Here is a 19,755-nt window from a genome sequence, read left to right as displayed (position 1 = left end):
TGAAATTATAGCACCACATTCCCAGAGGTTTTGTTTCAACTATTTTTATGGTATTGGAATTAATACATTAACAGTGTTTCACCAGTAAGTCCCTTTGAAGTAAAAGTTCTTTGGAGAGAAATGATCAGTTTAGAACTTGTGAATGTGTGTGTGGTTAATAATATCAAGAGCGGGCCTCCCTGGTGGCGCAGTGGTTGAGAGTCCACCTGCCGATGCAGGGTACAAGGGTTCATGCCCCGGTCCGGGAAGATCCCACGTGCCGCGGAGCGGCTGGGCCTGTGGGCCATGGCCACTGAGCCTGCATGTCCGGAACCTGTGCTCCGCAACAGGAGAGGCCACAACAGCGAGAGGCCCGCGTACCACAAAAATAATAATAATAATATCAAGAGCATAAAAATACTATTTGTGTCCAACTTTGAAATCATTGTAAAGGGTCAACAGCACAGACTTTGGAACCACACACACCTGGATTTGATTCTTACTGGTTCACAGTGATCTTAGGCAAGTTACCTAAATTCTCTGGGCTTCAGTTCCTTCAGCTCTAAGAGAAAGACAATAATAGCTGCTTAATGGTGTCATTAAGGACTTCATTTCATTTGTGAAAAGTCATATCCTCTGCTGAGGTATTTCATGTGCTTCTTTTCCAACAGTGTGAAGCCCAGCATTTCTCCTGGTATCCTGAGGAGAACTAGAGAATCTTAGGGCTGTGAAACCTCTCCCCTTATTTTAAAGATAAGGTAAATAAAGCTTCTGGACGCTTGGGAGTTTTCTGAGGACCTAAAGAATCAAGGTCTCCTGCCCACTAGTGCAAAGTGCATTCCAAGCAGCTTCAACCCTTTTCCTTGCTGCTTCCATAGTGAATAAAGGGTAGAAACAGAATTACACTGACAAAACTAGAAGCACAAGAATAAGCAATTAGTGTTACTGTATCGTCAAAGGAATTTCTTTTTATGTTTTGGCCACACAGAGTGGCATGCAGGATTTAGTTCCCCAACCAGGGATTGAACCAGTGCCCCCTTCAGTGGAAGCGCTGGGTCTTAGCCACTGGACTGCCAGGGAAGTCCCCTTCAAAGGAATTTATTGAATAAGACATTGTAAAATAGTCATATCTTTTGATCCAATAGCCCTTATATTAGGAATCTCCCCTATGGAAATAATGAGAGATGCAGACAATAATTTATTTATAAAAATGCTAATCACAGCCTTTTTTAAGTGACAAAAAATTGTAAACAAAAACCTAGGCAAAGTAGGGAAATAGCTAAACAAGGAGACTCTAACCCATGAATTATAATTCAAGCAGCACAAATCTTTTAAAATAATATTCAATGGCATGATGTTATACAAAATAAACAAAGGCAGGATAATAACATAAGACATTGAATACAGTTGTGATTTTGTAAAATATTTCATTTTAAATATGCATGGAAAGGCTAGAAGATATTTTCCTCTTTATTTTTATAGCATATGTTTATTTTATTTATTTTTAAAATATTTTATTTTATTTTTGGCTGCACCACGTGGCTTGTGGGATCTTAGTTCCCCAACCAGGGATCAAACCTGGGCCCTCAAGCCATGAAAGTGTGGAGTCCTAACCACTGGACCACTGGAGGATTCCCACATATGTTTATTTTAGATAGCAAAGTAGACCCAAGAAATTTCCCCAAAACATGAAAAATACTACTCTTAATTTTTTGCTTACATCCTTCCAGACTTTATTTCCAAGCAAATATCTATATAATCTTTTTACAAAAATAAGAATGTACTAAACGCATTTGGCAATTCAGTCATTTTCACTTAAAATGTGGTACACATCTTTTTATTAAAACAAATTTTAACTTTGAGTTAGGTTTGAGTGCTAGAATTTTGTATGATGTTACTTATCTTCTTTTTACTTTCCTGTGAACAAGTTAGAAATTAGAAAAACAATAAATAACACTTTACTTGAAGTATCACTTAGATACCTCATTATTTAACAGACATGTTAATTGTCCAAATGGAACCACAAAAATAATATATAATAATAAATATTTGAATAAATGGTAATCTGTATAATTCTTCCCCCCATAAAAGGATAAGAATCCTAAATGAAACATGAAAAAGTTACCCTAAAAGAAAGCCTAAAATAGCACAAGTTATTTTGTCACTTGAAAAACTACTTTTTATCCACCATCATATTGTTACCTCAGAATTTCTCACATAAATTAATTACTCATCTTTAATAAGCAATACATCTTAAAAGAGTTCTATCTTTTTACATGTGACACTGAGCACAGCAAAAAGAGAAAAACATAAATAAATTAGACTTCATCAAAACTGAAAAGTTTTTGTGTTTTAAAGGCCACCATCAAATAAATGAAAAGACAGTTCACAGAACTGGAGAAAATAATTTCAAATCACATACCTGATAAGATACTTATATCACCAATATATATTATATTATATATATACAATGTTATAGTTTTTTCTGGTTATCTCTTTTTTTTTCTTCATCTTTATTGGAGTTTAATTGCTTTACAATGTTGTGTTAGTTTCTGCTGTACAACAAAGTGAATCACCTGCATGTATACATATGTCCCCATATCCCCTCCCTCTTGAGCCTCCCTCCTACCCTCCCTATCCCATCCCTATAGGTCGTCACAAAGCATCGAGCTGATCTCCCTGTGCTATGCAGCTGCTTCCCACTAGCCATCCATTATACATTTGGTAGTGTATATATATCAATGCTACTCTCTCACTTCGTCCCAGCTTCCCCTTCCCCCCCCCATGTCCTCAAGTCCATTCTCTACGTCTGCATCTTTATTCCTTATATAAGAATATACAAAGAACTCTACAACTAAATAATTTTTTAAAAACCAATTTAAAAATGGGTAAAGAATCTGATGTGGCATTTCTGCAAAAAATATATACAAATAGCCAATAAGTACCTGAAAAGCTGCTCAACATCACTAGTCGTCAAGGAAATGCAAATCAAAACACAGTGAGATACCACTTCACACCTACTAGAATGGTTATAATCAAAAAGACAGATAATAACAAATGTTGTTGAGGATGTGGAGAAATTGGTTGGAATTCTCGTGCACTGCTGGCAGAAATGTAAAATAGTGTACCCTCTTTGGAAAACAGTTTGGCAGTTCCTCAAACAGTTAAACATACAGCTTCCATATGACCCAGCAATTCCAAGTATATAGTCATATATATATATATATATATATATATATATATATATATATATACTCAGGACAAATGAAAACATATCCCCACTCAAAAATCTGAACACAAAATTTCACAGCAGCATTATTCAAATAACTACAAATTAGAAACAACCCAAATGTCCATCAACTGATGAGTGGATAAATAAAATGTGGTATACCCATACAAAGGAATATTATTCAAGCATAAAAAGGGATGAAGTGCTGATACATGCAAAAGCATGGATGAACCTTGAAAACATGCTACAAGAAAAGAGCCAGACATAAAAGGCCACATACTGTTTTATTCCACTTATATGAAATGTCCAGAATAGGCAGATCTATAAAGACAGAAAGTAGATTAGTTGGTTGTCTAGGGCTTGGGGGAATTTCTAGGGGGAAATGGGGAGTGACTGCTAATACATGGTTTCTTTGTGGGGATTAAAGTGCTGTAAAGTTGATAGTAATGATGGTTGCACAATTCTGTGAATATACTAAAAATCATTGAATTGTACACTTTAAATGGGTGAGTGGTTTGATGCTATGGATTGATTTATGTCCATCAAAAAGTTATGCTGGGGCTTCCCTGGTGGCGCAGTGGTTGAGAGCCCACCTGCTGATGCAGGGGACGTGGGTTCGTGCCCCGGTCCGGGAAGATCCCACATGCCGTGGAGCGGCTGGGTCCGTGAGCCATGGCCGCTGAGCCTGCGCGTCCGGAGCCGCCTGTGCTCCGCAACGGAAGAGGCCATAGCAGTGAGAGGCCCACTTACCGCAAAAAAAAAAAAAAAAAAAAAAAAAAAGATATGCTGAAGTCCTAACTAACCCTCAAAACCCATGAATGTAACCTTAGTTGGAAATAGGGTTTTTGCAGATATAATCAAGTTAAGATGAGGTCATACTGGATGAGGATGAGCCCTAAATCCAATGACTGGGGTCTTTATAAGAGGAGAGAGATTTGAAGACACAGAGGAGAAACAAGAAAGAAGGCCAGACCATGGAAGAAGAGAGAATTGGCTACCGGAGATCATGGAATCTCCTGAGCCTGCTGCAGTCAAAAAGCTGATTAAAGCCGAAGGCTTTCAGAGCCATCAGGCCATTAGGGTGATATAAGCGTTGGAGCATCTGGTCCATTACTTTTAATAAGCCACTAGAGGGAGGAAGACCAAGACGGCTGACAGGAGGACATGGAGCTCACCTCCCCACGCAAACACATCAAAAATACATCTACAGGGCTTCCCTGGTGGCGCAGTGGTTGGGAGTCCGCCTGCTGATGAAGGGGACACGGGTTCGTGCCCCGGTCCGGGAAGATCCCACATGCTGCGGAGCGGCTGGGCCCGTGAGCCACGGCCGCTGAGCCTGCGCGTCCAGAGCCTGTGCTCCGCAACGGGAGAGGCCGCAACAGTGAGAGGCCTGCGTACCGAAAAAAAAAAAAAAAAAAAAAAAAAAAAAAATATATATATAAATAAATATATATATATTTACACATGTAGAAAACCAACTGAAAGTTGGCAGAAGTGCTCCTATACAATTAAAGCTACAAGAAAGATCTCCGCATAAAGAGGTAGAACGAGGGAAAAAGGGGCATCAGGACGGACTGGTGCCCCTGGGAGGGATCTGTAAGAAAGAGAAGTTCCACATGGGCAGGCTCATACCCTGGGGAGCTGCCTTGCCTGCTGGGAAATCTACTTGGACAAATAGAGGGCCTGGAGAAGACTAGATTCTGCTCACAAGGAGTGCTTGCATGCGGACAATCAGGGCTGAGAGAGACTTGTGCTGGTGGCTACTGCCTCACTGCTCTTCCCAGTCTGAAGGGCTGAATGCCCAGCCCCACTCGCTCAACACCATAGCCTAGCATGAGATCATGGCAGAGATTCAGTCTAGCTGTGCAGAGACAGGCAGGGACGCCTGGGGTGTGATCCAGGCCAAACCACAGAGACCACTGTCAGCACATGCACTGGGCAGTGCCACAAGAATGTGCAGTGGCCTGGCACTGAATCTCAGGCAGACAGGCCCCAGAAGAGGACTGGATGCAGCTGGGGTGTGGTCCAGGGAGAAGAGCAGAGGGAGCCCATTGTTAATGCATGCACAGCAGCAGTGGGTCCAGAATGTGCAGAGGCTGGGCACTGAGTCTTGGGCAGACAGGGCCTGGCAGGAGTACACATTGGTTTGTTTCTGTGAACTACGAGCACTCCAGCTCCTCCACTCCACACCTCAGCTTGGAGCTGAATCTGGGGTGAACAGATCCTGGGAGAAGTTTGCCACAGTGGCAGCCCAGGACCTCAGTGGCAGCACAGCCACCTCGACCTGCAGCCACAGCATGCTGGTCCCCACCCCAGCATACTCCACACCACAGCCTTGCACTAGGTCTGGGAAAAACATAACAGACAAAGGGAAGCCACCTTGGGCTACTTTTGGGCAGAACTGCAGACACCTGCATGGGTAACACATAGGTTTGCTGTGACCACACAGGCCTCACATGCTTCAACGGCACTTCCTTTGGGGCAGGGCATGCACTCAAAGGCAAAAGAGCCTGAATGAACCCAATCCTCAGGGCTTCTACTCCAACAACTGGGGAGAAGATCCCACCCCAGACAGGGCAGTGACAGCTGCAAAGAGGAAGCCCTGCTGCACATCCAGCACAGGCTCTGGATACCACAACACAAATCACATCCCCTATCAAGGGGATAACAACTGGCACACTATAAAGAAAGATATGCCTGGCATCCATACCAAAGCCAGCTCTTGCACCAAAAGAGTTGGAGTCACAGAAGTCTAGACAGGGACACTCCCACATAAAAACACCGGTTCAAGACCACAGTAGCTAACTGTTTCTCCTAAGTTCATAGAAACAGAGAAAGTTAAGTAAAATGAAAAAGCAGAGGAACTACTCCCAATTAAAAGAACAAGAGGAATCCCCTGAAGGAACAAATAATGAAACAGACCTCACCAGTCTACTAGACCCAGAGTTCAAAAAGGAGACAATAAAAATGCTAAAGGAATTAAGAAAGATTATCAAAAGAAATGCAGATCACAGTAACAAGGAAATAGAAACAATGAAGATGAATCAATCAAAATTAGACAATTCAATTGCTGAGATAAAAGCCAACCTGGAAGCAATGAGTAGCAGACTAAATGACATAGAAGAAAGAATAAGTGATCTAGAAGACGGAATAATGGAAATCACCCAATCAGAACAGCAGTCAGAGAGATGAATGGAAAAAAAAATGAAAGCAGCATACAAGATGTATGGGATAATGTAAAGCATGCCAACCTACACATAATAGGGCATCTAGAAGAAGAAAGAGAAAAGGGGATCAAAAATATATTTGAAGGGCTTCCCTGGTGGCGCAGTGGTTGAGAGTCAGCCTGCCGATGCAGGGGACATGGGTTCGTGCCCCAGTCTGGGAAGATCCCACATGCCACGGAGCGGCTGGGCCTGTAAGCCATGGCTGCTGAGCTTGCTCATCCAGAGCCTGTGCTCCGCAACAGGAGGGGCCACAATAATGAGAGGCCCACGTACTGCAAAAGAATTAAAAAATGTATTTGAAGAAATTATGGCTGAACACATGTAAATCAATGAAGTTAGAACATACCCTCACATCATACACAAAGATAAACTCAAAATGGTTTAGGGACCTAAATGTAAGACTGGACGCTATAAAACTCTCAGTGGAAAACATAGGAAGAACACTCTTTGACATAAATCAGAGCAAGCTCTTTTTTGATCCACCTCCTAGAGTAATGGAAATAAAAATAAACAAATAGGACCTAATAAAACTTAAAAGCTTTTGCACAGCAAAGGAAACAATAAACAAGACAAAATGACAACCCTCAGAATGGGAGAAAATATTTGCAAATGAATCAACAGACAAAAGATTAATCTCCAAAATATATAAACAGCTCATGCAGCTCAATATTAAGAAAACAAACAACCCAATCCAAAAATGGGCAGAAGACCTAAATAGACATTTCTCCAAAGAGGACATACAAATGGCCAAGAAGCACATGAAAAGCTGCTCAACATCACTAATTATTAGAGAAATGCAAATCAAAACTACAATGAGATATCACCTCACACCAGTCAGAATAGGCATTATCAGAAAATCTACAAAGAACAAATGCTGGAGAGGGTATGGAGAAAAGGGAACCCTCTTGCACTGTTGGTGGGAATGTAAATTGATAGAGTCACTATGGAGAACAGTATGGAGGTTCCTTAAAAAACTGAAAATAAAACTACCATATGATACAGCAATCCCACTACTGGGCATATACCCAGAGAAAACTATAATTCAAAAAGACACATGCACCCCAATGTTAATTGCAGCACTATTTACAATATCTAGGTCATGGAAGCAACCTAAATGCCCATCGCCAGACAAATGGAAAAAGAAGAAGTGGTACATATATACAGTGGAATATTACTCAGCCATAAAAAGGACTGAAATTGGGTCATTTGTTGAGACGTGGATGGATCTAGAGACTGTCATACAGAGTGATTAAGTCAGAAAGCGAAAAACAAACATCATATACTAACGCATATATGTGGAACCTAGAAAATGGTACAGAAGAACGGGTTTGCAAGGCATAAATTGAGAAACAGAAGTAGAGAAAAAAACGTATGGACACCAAGCAAGGAAAGCGGCGGGGGGGGGGGGGGGGGGGGTGATGAACTGGGTGATTGGGATTGACATGTATACACTGATGTGTATAAAATTGATGACTAATAAGAACCTGCTGTATTAAAAAAAAGAAAATAAACTGACATCTATGTTGATAAAAGAAAACAAATGTCAAAAAAAATAAAAAAAGGAGGGCAACCTGACTTTTCCATAAACCTATCACAAACTGTACCATGTGAGATGTACAAAACAAATAGCTCCTGATACCATGTTTCTTCTCCTTTTGGCTTCTTAGTGTTGTGACAATACCAGGGAGATAGACACTAGTGTGACTTTCAGAATCCTATGCAATTTTATTGGCCTCATGTTATCTATATAGATGTTGCTATCACAGAAATAGGTGATATTTAATTAAACCTTAAAGCAAAGTGGAAAAATAAATTAGTAGTATACACATTTATTTAGATATATGGATCTAATCTGGATGTATATCTAAAAGAGTTGAGGCTATTGCCATTAAAGAGTAGGCCAGAAACTGCTTTTTTCATTACAAGCCTTCTAGTATATGTATATATATTTTAAACTATGTATGCACATTATTTTAGTTCAATAAACAACGTTAAAACATTAGCATATAATTTGGGGGTGTCCGCAGTGTCTCAAAGCTTATCCATGGCAGGTAAATAAAGAAATCCATTTTGAAGGGCTCTCTGGGCCACGATGAAAAAAAAAAGAAGACACAGGATTTCCAAAGCCATCCTGAGGAAAAAGAACAAAGCAGGAGTCATAACCCTCCCAAGCTTCAGACTATACTACAAAGCTACAGTAATCGAGACAGTGTAGTTTTGGCACAAAAACAGACATTTAGATCAATGAAAGAGAACAGAGAGCCCTGAAATAACCCTACACACCTACAGTCAGTTAATCTACAACAAAGGAGGCAAGAATATAATGGAAAAGAGACAGTCTCTTTAGCAAATCGTGTTGGGAAAGCTGGACAGATACATGTAAATCAATGAAATTAGAACAGTCTCTCACACCATATACGAAAACAAACTCAAAATGGTTTAAAGACCTAAATATAAGACATGACACCATAAAACTCGTAGAAGAGAACATAGCCAAAACATTCTCGGACATAAATTGTAGCAACATTTTCTCAGATCAGTCTCCCAAGCAAAAGAAATAAAAACAAAAATAAACAAATGGGTCCTAATCAAACTTAAAACCTTTTTCTACAAATAACAAATGCTGAAGGGGGTGTGGAGAAAAGGGAACCCTCCTTCACTGTTGGTGAGAATGTAAACTGGTGCAGCCACTATGGAAAAAAGCATGGAGCTTCCTCAAAAAACTAAGAATAATGCACGCTTCCACAGCACATATACTAAAATTGCAACAATACAGAGAAGATTAGCATGGCCCCTGCGCAAGGATGACATGCAAATTCGTGAAGCATTCCACATTTTTAAATGTAAAATAGATAGCTGGTGGGAAGCAGCCACATAGCACAGGGAGATCAGCTTGGTGCTTTGTGACCATCTAGAGGGGTGGGATAGGGAGGGTGGGAGGGAGACAGAAGAGGGAGGAGATATGGGGATATATGTATATGTATAGCTGATTCACTTTGTTATAAAGCAGAAACTAACACACCATTGTAAAGCAATTATACTCCAATAAAGATGTTAAAAGAAAAACAAACCTAAGAATAGAATTGCCATATGAGCCAGCAATACCGTTCCTGAGCATATACCCAGACAAAACTCTAATTGAAAAGGTACATGCACCCGTATGTTCATAGCAGTACTATTCACTACAGCCAAGACAGGGAAACAACCAAAATACCCATGGACAGATTAAAAGAATAAAAATGTGGTACATATAAATGTGGGGGTATATATATATATATATATATATATATATATATATATATATATATACACACACACACATATACACACATACATACACACACACGCACACATATATATATTACCATGGAATATTACTCAGACATAAAGAAAGAATTAAATAATGCCATTTTCAGCAACATGGATTGACCAAGAGATCATCATAGTAAGTGAAGTAAGTCAGAAAGAGAAAGACAAATACCATATGGTATCACTTATATGTGGAATCTAAAATGTGACACAAATGAACACATCTACTAAACAGAAACAGACTCACAGATATAGAGAATAGAATTGTGATTGATAAGGGAGAGGGGAGGTGGGGAAGGGATGGATAGGAAGTTTGAGATTAGCAGATGCAAACTATTATAAATAGGATGGAAAACAACAAGGCCCTACTGTACAGCACAGGGAACTATATTCAATATCCTGTGATAAACCATAATGGAAAAGAATATGAAAAAGAATACATATATATATCACCTCACACTGGTCAGAATGGCTGTCATCAAAAAATCTACAATTGGGCTTCCCTGGTGGCACAGTGGTTGAGAGTCCACCTGCCAATGCAGGGGACACCGGTTCGTGCCCTGGTCCGGGAAGATCCCACATGCCGTGGAGCAGCTGGGCCCGTGAGCCATGGCCGCTGAGCCTGCGCGTCCGGAGCCTGTGATCCGCAACGGGAAAGGCCACAACAGTGAGAGGCCCACGTACCGCAAAAAAAAAAAAATCTACAAACAATAAATGCTGGAGGTTCCTTTAAAAACTAAAAATAGAGCTACCATATGATCCAGCAATTCCACTCCTGGGCATATATGCAGAAAAGTTGATAACTCTAATTCAAAGAGATACATGCACCCCAACGTTCATAGCATAACTGTTTACAATAGCCAAGACATGGAATCAACCCAAGTGCTTAAGAAGATGTGGTATAGGAGCTTCCCTGGTAGTGCAGTGGTTGAGAGTCTGCCTGCTGATACAGGGGACACGGGTTCGTGCCCCGGTCCGGGAAGATCCCACATGCCGCAGAGCGGCTGGACCCATGAGCCATGGCCACTGAGCCTGCACGTCTGGAGCCTGTGCTCCAAATGGGAGAGGCCACAACAGTGAGAGACCCGCGTAATGCAAAAACAAAAAAAAAAGAAGATGTGGTGTGTATATATATATATATATATATATATATATATATATATATACATACACATATACACATACACACATAATGTGGTATGTATATAGATATGTATAATGGAATATTACTCAGCCACAAAAAAGAATGATATATTGTCATTTGTACCAATGTGGATGGATGTAGAGAATATTATACTTAGTGAAGTCAGACAGAGAAAGACAAATATCATATGCTATCATATGCTGTCACATATGCTATTCCACTATATGTAGAATCTTAAAAAATGATACAAGTGAACTTATTTACAAAACAGAAAGAGACTCACAGAGATAGAAAAAAAATTTGTGGTTACCAAAGGGGAAGGGAGTGGAGAAGGGATAAATTAAGAAGTATAAGATTAAGAGATACAAACTACTGTACATAAAATAGATAAGCAACAAGGATTTTCTGTAAAGCACAGGGGACTATATTCAATATCTTGTAATAACCTATAATGGAGAATAATCTGAAAAAGTATATAGATGTATACAACTGAAAAAAAGAAAGAAAGAAAGAATGTCATATGAGGACAGAGACATTGATTGAAACCATGGAGGTACAAATTAGAGAACAGCAAGGATTGCTGACAGCCACCAGAAACTAGGGAGAGACAAAGGAATCTTCCCCAGAGCCTTTGGAGCACCATGGCCTTGCTGACACCTTGATTTTGATTTCACACTTCTAGTCTCCAGAACTGTGAGAGAATAAATTTCTTTTGTCCTAAGCCACCTAGTTTGTGGTACTGTAATTTGTTATGGCAGCCCTAGGAAACTAATACATATGGTATGTGAATTATATCCTAATAAAGGTGTTCTGTTCTGTTTTGTTTTGTCTTTTAAGGGCTCTGGGTTTAGTTTGTCATAAGTGGAAATTTATATACTCTTGTGGCAGAGAGCATTGGACGTCTAGAATACAAAAGATGGCCCTAACCATGTAGATTTCTCCCAGGGGGACATGAACTTTTGTTTTATTGCATATGGAACTGTCTTGGCTGCCGGGCAGTATAATTCAGTCATTCCTAGGTCTTTTATTCTTCCTTATCTGAGAAACCTCCATTTAATTCTGTAACTGGGCCACAAACAAAGAAATCTTGTTCTCTCCATTTCGTTACTTCATTTATTTTCTCAGTTTATCATAGATTCTCAGATTTCCTAAGAACAGACTGGACTAGAAGACAGTCTAAGATACTCTGTATTCTCCTACACATGAAAATTTCTCCCAAGTAATGTTTATTATCCAAAATTGGACACTGTCTCATTTGTACCCTTGGGATTTTAATTTACAGAGAGTGACTGAGTCATAACATGGAGAGGTCAGTGCATTGAAAGAAGATTTGTGTTACCTGCATTTTCTGAGAGGAGGGGGGTCACCACGTGGTAAGCACCAGGTTTGATAAGAAGGCAGAAGCAGGAGCAAGGGGAAGGCACAGGCCAGAGCCTTAAGTGGGGTTTCTGCAGGAAAGGCAAGGTAGAGCAGAGTAAACAGTTTAGGATTGGCTACTTTGATTAATTTCAGTGTGCTTTTGGTTACATGGGTGGTCTCTAGTTGCTGTGGGAAAATTTAGGGCAGGGGAAATGTTGGCTTGGTACATGAGAGTTAGATAAGAATGTGTGTAACTTCCAGACAAGCTGAAATTTGGGAGAAAGGTAAACACTTTGGCTGTGATTAATGGATATAGGATAAACATATAGAATCTAAGAAAACACAGTAAGAACAGATATCCAATTACTTTTTACCTTGGACTGAGTCCCTTATCTACTCAAGTACATTGCCTGAGAGGTTAACGGCTAAATAATATTCCCTGATTGTTTGGAGCCTTAGCCCTGGGAACTAAACTTTTGTTCCTACTTTACCCAGTCATTAAATGTCCTAAATCCTGCATCCCTCCTAACTGCCAGTATGTCCTAACGTATCTGTTCATGTCACTCTATCATCAATGAAAGATCAAAACAAAATTTTAGTATCTCCCTACTGCCCTCAAGATAAAATGTTCTGAACTTACAGTATATGAAAAAGAATAGATACATGTATATATATATATATATATATATATATATATATATATATATAACTGAATGACTTTGTTGTACAACTGAAACTAACACAACATTGTTAATCAACTATACTCCAATATAAAATAAAAGTTTGAAAATATAAAAATAAAAATGGTATGTAGTTTAATAAAGTTTCCCAAGTACTCTTGAGTTTCAAAAAAAAGATAAAATGTTCTTTGTAAATTATTTAAAATTTATTTTTCAATAGCTAATGCAATACAGCCACTCTACAGGAGGAAAAATCTCCCTTTACTCTTATCCTCTGTTCTCTTCCCCCAAGGCAACCAGTGTTAACTATTTCTTATGTATCTTTCCAAAGAATTTTACACACATACAACAAATACACATATATATTCTCGCACAACCACCATTTTTTTAGCCAAATATTTGCATACAAACACTGCTGCACCTTGCATTTTTCTCTATATTAATAGTCTTATTCATATATCATCTTGCACACTTGTGAGTGTATCTGGAGCAGAAGTCTCTTCAGTAATTCTCTTCAGAATTACTGAATTGTGCTTTTGATAGGTGTCTCCAAATTGCCATCCATAGAAGCAGTAGCATTTGCATCCCCATCAGCAATGAACTCACCCTCATCAATATGTGCAGCATTTGCCACCTGAGCCCAGCTCACATTCCACAGACCTGTCAGTGAGTTCTGTGACTTCCAGCTGTCAATATCTACATCCTTATGCCTGAGGGTTCACCCTCCCCCAACCACAACTGCAGATGGTTCCCTGTAGGATTGCAGAGTTGGGGAGATGAAGAAGGGTCAAAAGCATAGAAAATTACTCTCCCTCTCCCACCTCCTTGACTGAAAAACGTGCACAGCCTAAAAGTTGAGTTATGTTTTATTTGGCGGACAAAACTGAGGACTTCAAGCCTAGGACACAACATCTCCGATCACTCTGAGAGACTACTCTGAAGAAGTGAGGGAGAAGCCAGGATATATGAGTTTTTGCAACAAAGACCAGGTAGACAAAACATCAAAAGATTACAGTTAATTAAAGTAAACCAGATATCTCAAGTTAAGGAATTTAGTGCTTTTTTATGTATGGGAAGATGCAAGAGTCTGGGCTCACTGAAATCATTCCTTTGATATGCACCTGAGCTATCTGGGACCAGTATCCTGTGTTTTCTCATCCTGAGTCTCCTCGGGGTGCAATGTCAAGGGTGGCTGCAGCAGTTGACTGCTAGATGGTGGACATCCTATTTCTCTGAGGGAACTCAGGGGCAGGTGTAATGTGATGACTTGCTTTATTTACTGATATGGCAGGCAATATTTTTCATTCACACACCCCTCCACACACACACACACAAGGGTCAGCCTTCACCCATGACTTTTCAGCTCGTTCTTCCCTTGGGTGGGACAATTCTGAGGTTGGTATGTTGCACTATCTCTCAGAGATTTTCCACAAGATAGCTAGCTTAATAATGTACTTTTTGGGATTTCCCTGGTGGGTCAGTTGTTTAGAATCTGCCTGCCAATGCAGGGGACACGGGTTTGAGCCCTTGTCCAGGAAGATTCCACATGCTTCAGAACAACTAAGCCCATGCGCCATGACTGCTGAGGCTGCGTGCGGCAACTACTGAAGCCTGTGCACCTAGAGCCCATGCTCTGCAACAAGAGAAGCCACTGCAATGAGAAGACCACACACCGCAAAGAAGAGTAGCCCCTGCTCGGTGCAATTAGAGAAAGCCCACATGCAGCAACAAAGACCCAATGCAGCCCTAAATAAAAAAATAAATAAATGATTTTTTAAAAATGTACCTTCATTAGCTGCCTCACTTTTTCTATGTCACTTCCCTACTTCCCTTTCCAGTGTCCCCTCCCAGCTGCCCAACTGGAAGTGCTTTCCTTGTATTCTTTTTGTTTGGAATTAGAATCAGGCAAAAGTGGGATGAGCAAGCTCTACCTCCACAAAGATAATTGAGCTACTTCTTGTTATGTGGTCCGAATGTCCCTACATCTGTTTCACACTCATCACAATGTTGATATTTTTCCGTCTCTTGGAAACTAACCTCTTTGAAACCATGCAGCTTTAATTAAAGCTTTATTTAAAACAGATGTCTGTGCCAGAATAAATTCACTAAATTACCTGTTTCAAAAATAAGAATATTTACCTTAATCTCAGGAGGAATCCTGAGAGAATGTATGTTCTCTTCCTGTAGGTTGGCAGTGAAATTACTCTTAGGCCATGGAAAAGAAAGGGAAATAAACAACATGTTGATTTTAATAGGAAAGAGAAAAAAAAGATGTAGACTTTTAAAACCTTCCTAATAATTTTTTCAAAATGCCTAACAGCTAACAAGTTAAACAACATGGTGGGGGGAGTGGGGGGCAGAGACTAAATGAACTTCACTTAAATGCTTCTTCACTGATGTAATTTTCTTCTAAGAAAGAGATCTACGTTCAGACACAGATAGATAAGAACAGTAGCTAAGTGTAAGTTATATTCTTAGAACTTTAGATTTACTACCTCTAAAAGGGAATAATAAGAAGATTAGCTCAAGATGGCAGAGCAGAAAGACGTGAGCTCACCCCTTCTTACAAAAACACCAAAATCACAACTAACTGCTGAACAACCATTGACAAAAAAATACTGGAACTTACCAAAAAAGATAACCTACATCCAAAGACAAAGAAGAAGCCACAATGAGATGGTAGGAGGGGCACAAATGCAATAAAATCAAATACCATACCAGCCAGGTGGGCAACCCACAAACTGGAAAAAAATTATACCACAGAAGTTATCCCACAGGAGTGAAAGCTCTGAGCCCCACATCAGGCTTCCCAACCTGGGGGAGGAAGAGTCCCCAGAGAATCTGGCTTTGAAGGTCAGTGGGGTTTGATCACAGGACATCCACGGGACTGGGAGAAACAGAAACTCCACTCTTGGATGGTGCACACAAAGTCTCATGTACACGAGGATCCACAGGACAAAAGAAGTGAGCCCATAAGAAACTGGGCCAGAACTACCTGCTAGTATTGGAGGGTCTACTGCAGAGGCGGGGGGTGGCCATGACACAGTGTGGGGACAAAGACACTGGAAGCAGCAGTTCTGGGAAGTACTCATTGGTGTGAGCCCTCCCAGAGGCCACCATCAGCCCCACCCTACAGCCTGTAGGCTCCAGTGCTGGGTCACCTGAGGCCAAAACACAGACAGGGTGAGAATACAGCCCCATGCATCAGCAGACAAGTGGATTAAAGTTTTACTGAGCATGGTCCTGACCACCAGAGGGACAAGACCCAGCTCCACCCGCCATCAGTCCCTCCCCTCAGGAAACTTGCACAAGCCTCTTAGAGAGCCTCATAGACCAGAGGGCAGACAGCAGAAAAAAGAAGGACAATCCTGCAGCCTTCAGAAAGAAAACCACAATCACAGAAAGTTAGACAAAATGAAATGGCAGAGGAATATGTCCCAGATGAAGGAACAAGGTAAAACCCCAGAAAAACAACTAAATGAAGTGGAAATAGGCAACCTTCAAGAAAAAGAATTCAGAATAATGATAGTGAGGATGATCCAGGATCTTGGGAAAAGGATGGAGGCAAGGATTGAGAAGATGCAAGAAATGTTTAACAAAGACGTAGAAGAACTAAAGAAAAAACAGAGATGAACAATACAATAACTGAAATGAAAAATACACTAAAAGGAATCAAGAGCAGAATAACTGGGCTTCTCTGGTAGTGCAGTGGTTAAGAATCCGCTTGCCAAGGCAGGGGACACGGGTTCGAGCCCTAGTCCGGGAAGATCCCACATGTCACGGAGCAACTAAGCCTGTGCGCCACAACTACTGAGCCTGCACTCTAGAGCTCATGGGTCACAACTACTGAGCCCGTGTGCCACAACTACTGAGCCTGCGTGCCTAGAGCCAGTGCTCTGCAACAAGAGAAGCCACCACCATGAGAAGCCCGTGCACCGCAACGAAGAGTAGCCCCTGCTCCCTGCAACTAGAGAAAGCCCACACGCAGCAATGAAGACCCAATGCAGCCAAAAATAAAATAAAACAAAAAATAAATAAATTTTTTAAAAAACAGCAAAAGATTAAAAAAAAAAAAAGAGCAGAATAACTGAGACAGAAGAACAGATAAGTGACCTGGAAGACAGAATGGTGGAAATCACTGCCGTGGAACAGAATAAAGAAAAAAGAAAGAAAAAAAGTGAAGACAGTCTAAGAGACCTGTGGGACAACATTAAACACACAAACATTCATATTATAGGGGTTCCAGAAGGATAAGAGAGAAAAAGGACCTCAGAAAATATTTGAAGAGATAACTGCTGAAATCTTCCCTAACATGAGAAACGAAACAGTCACCCAAGTCCAGGAAGCACAGATAGTCCCAGGCAGGATAAACCCAAGGAGGAATATGGCTGAGACACATAGTAATCAAGCTGACAAAAATTAAAGACAAAGAAAAAATATTAAAAGCAACAAGGGAAAAACAACAAATAACATAAAATGGAACTCCCACAAGGCTATCAGCTGATTTCTCAGCAGAAACTTTTCAGGCCAAAAAGGTATGGAACAATATATTTAAAGTGATGAAAGGGACTTCCCTGATGGGTCAGTGGTTAAGAATCCACCTGCCAGTGCAGGGAACATGGGTTTGAGCCCTGGATTGGGAAGAAGTCACATGCTGCAGAGCAACTAAGCCTGTGCGCCACAACTACTGAGCCTGCGCTCTAGAACCTGTGAGCCACAATTACTGGGCCCATGTGCTGCAACTACTGAAGCCCATGTTCTGCAACAAGAGAAGCCACTGAAATGAGAACCCCACACACTGCAACAAAGAGTAACCCCTGCTCACCACAACTAGAGAAAGCACAGGTGCAGCAACAAAGACCCAATGCAGCCAATAAATAAATAGATAGATAGATAGATAAATAAATAAATAAATAAAGTGATGAAAAGGAATAAGCTACAACCAAGAATACTCCACCCAGCAAGGCTCTCATTCAGATTTGATGGAGAAATCAAGAGCTTTACAGACAGACAAGCAAAAGCTAAGAGAATTCAGCATCACCAAATTCAGCTCTGCAACAAATACTAAAGGAACTTCTCTAGGCAGGAAAGAGACCAGCAACGTAGAATGACCTTTTACATATATAGACTGCTATATCAAAACCTCATGGGAACAGCAAACCCAAAAACTACAATTGATACAAACACACAAAATAAAAAGCAACCCAAACACAACACTAAAAATGACCATCAAACTGCAAGGGAAGAGAACAAAAGAGAAAGAGAAAGGGAATAAAAAAGACCTACAGAAACAAACCCAAAACAATTAAGAAAATGGCAATAGGAGCACACATATTGATAATCACTAAATGTAAATGGATTAAATGCTCCAGCCAAAAGACATAGACTGGCTGAACGGATACAAAAACAAGACTCATATATATGTTGTCTACAAGAGACTCACTTCAGACCTAGGGACACATACAGACTGAAAGTGAAGGAATGGGAAAAAGGTATTCCATGCAAATGGAAATCAAAAGAAAGCTGAAGTAGCAATTCTCATATCAGACAAAATAAACTTTAAAATAAAAACTATTAAAAGAGACAAAGAAGGACACTACAAAATGATCAAGGGATCAATCCAAGAAGAAGACATAACAATTGTAAATATTTATGCACCCAACATAGGAGCACCTCAGTACATAAGGCAAATACTAACAGCCATAAAAGGGGAAATTGACAGTAACACATTCATAGTAGGGGACTTTAACACCCCACTTTCACCAATGGACAGATCATCCAAACTGGAAATAAATAAGGAAACACAAGCTTTAAATGATATATTAAACAAGATGGACATAATTGATAATTATAGGACATTCCATCCAAAAACAACAGAATACACTTTCTTCTCAAGTGCTCATGGAACATTCTTCAGGATAGATCATATCTTGGGTAACAAATCAAGCCTTGGTAAATTTAAGAAAATTGATATTGTATCAAGTACCTTTTCCGACCACAATGCTATGAGACTAGATATCAATTACAGGAAAAAAATCTGTAAAAAATACAAACACATAGAGGCTAAACAATACACTACTTACTAACCAAGAGATCACTGAAGAAATCAAAGAGGAAATCAAAACATACCGAGAAACAAATGACAATGAAAACACAACGACCCAAAATCTATGGAATGCAGCGAAAGCATTTCTAAGGAGAGGTTTATAGCAATACAATCCTACCTCAAGAAACTAGAAACGTCTCAAATAAACAACCTAACCTTACACGTAAAGCAATTAGAGAAAGAAGAACCAAAAAACCCGAAAGTTAGCAGAAGGAAAGAAGTCATAAAGATCAGAGCAGAAATAAAAGAAAAAGAAATGAAGGAAACACTACCAAAGTTCAATAAAACTAAAAGCTGGTTCTTTGACAAGATAAACAAAATTGATAAACCATTAGCCAGACTCATCAAGAACAAAAGGGAGAAGACTCAAATCAATAGAATTAGAAATGAAAAAGGAGAAGTAACAACTGACACTGCAGAAATACAAAGGATCATGAGAGATTACTTCAAGCAACTATATGCCAATAAAATGAACAACATGGAAGAAATGGACAAATTCTTCAAAAGGGACAACCTTCCGTGACTGAACCAGGAAGAAGCAGGAAATATAAATAGACCAATCACAAACACTGAAATTGAGACTGTGATTAAAAATCTTCCAACAAACTAAAGCCCAGGACCAGATGCCTTCACAGGTGAATTTTATCAAACATTTAGAGAAGAGCTAACACCTATCCTTTACAAACTCTTCAAAAATATAGCAGGAGCAATCCCAAAATCAT

General features: G+C 39.9%; 1 non-coding gene across 1 annotated transcript; it reads left to right on the top strand.

Moving 5' to 3' along the window:
* Positions 1-9,171: 9,171 nt before the first annotated feature.
* On the top strand, positions 9,172-9,274 carry LOC116761440. The gene has a single exon (XR_004352007.1). It is a non-coding gene; the product is annotated as a U6 spliceosomal RNA (small nuclear RNA).
* The last annotated feature ends 10,481 nt before the right edge of the window (positions 9,275-19,755 follow it).

Source organism: Phocoena sinus, chromosome 10 (assembly GCF_008692025.1).
Source record: "Phocoena sinus isolate mPhoSin1 chromosome 10, mPhoSin1.pri, whole genome shotgun sequence".
NCBI lineage: Eukaryota > Metazoa > Chordata > Mammalia > Artiodactyla > Phocoenidae > Phocoena > Phocoena sinus.
This window is presented reverse-complemented; position numbering and strand designations above follow the sequence as displayed.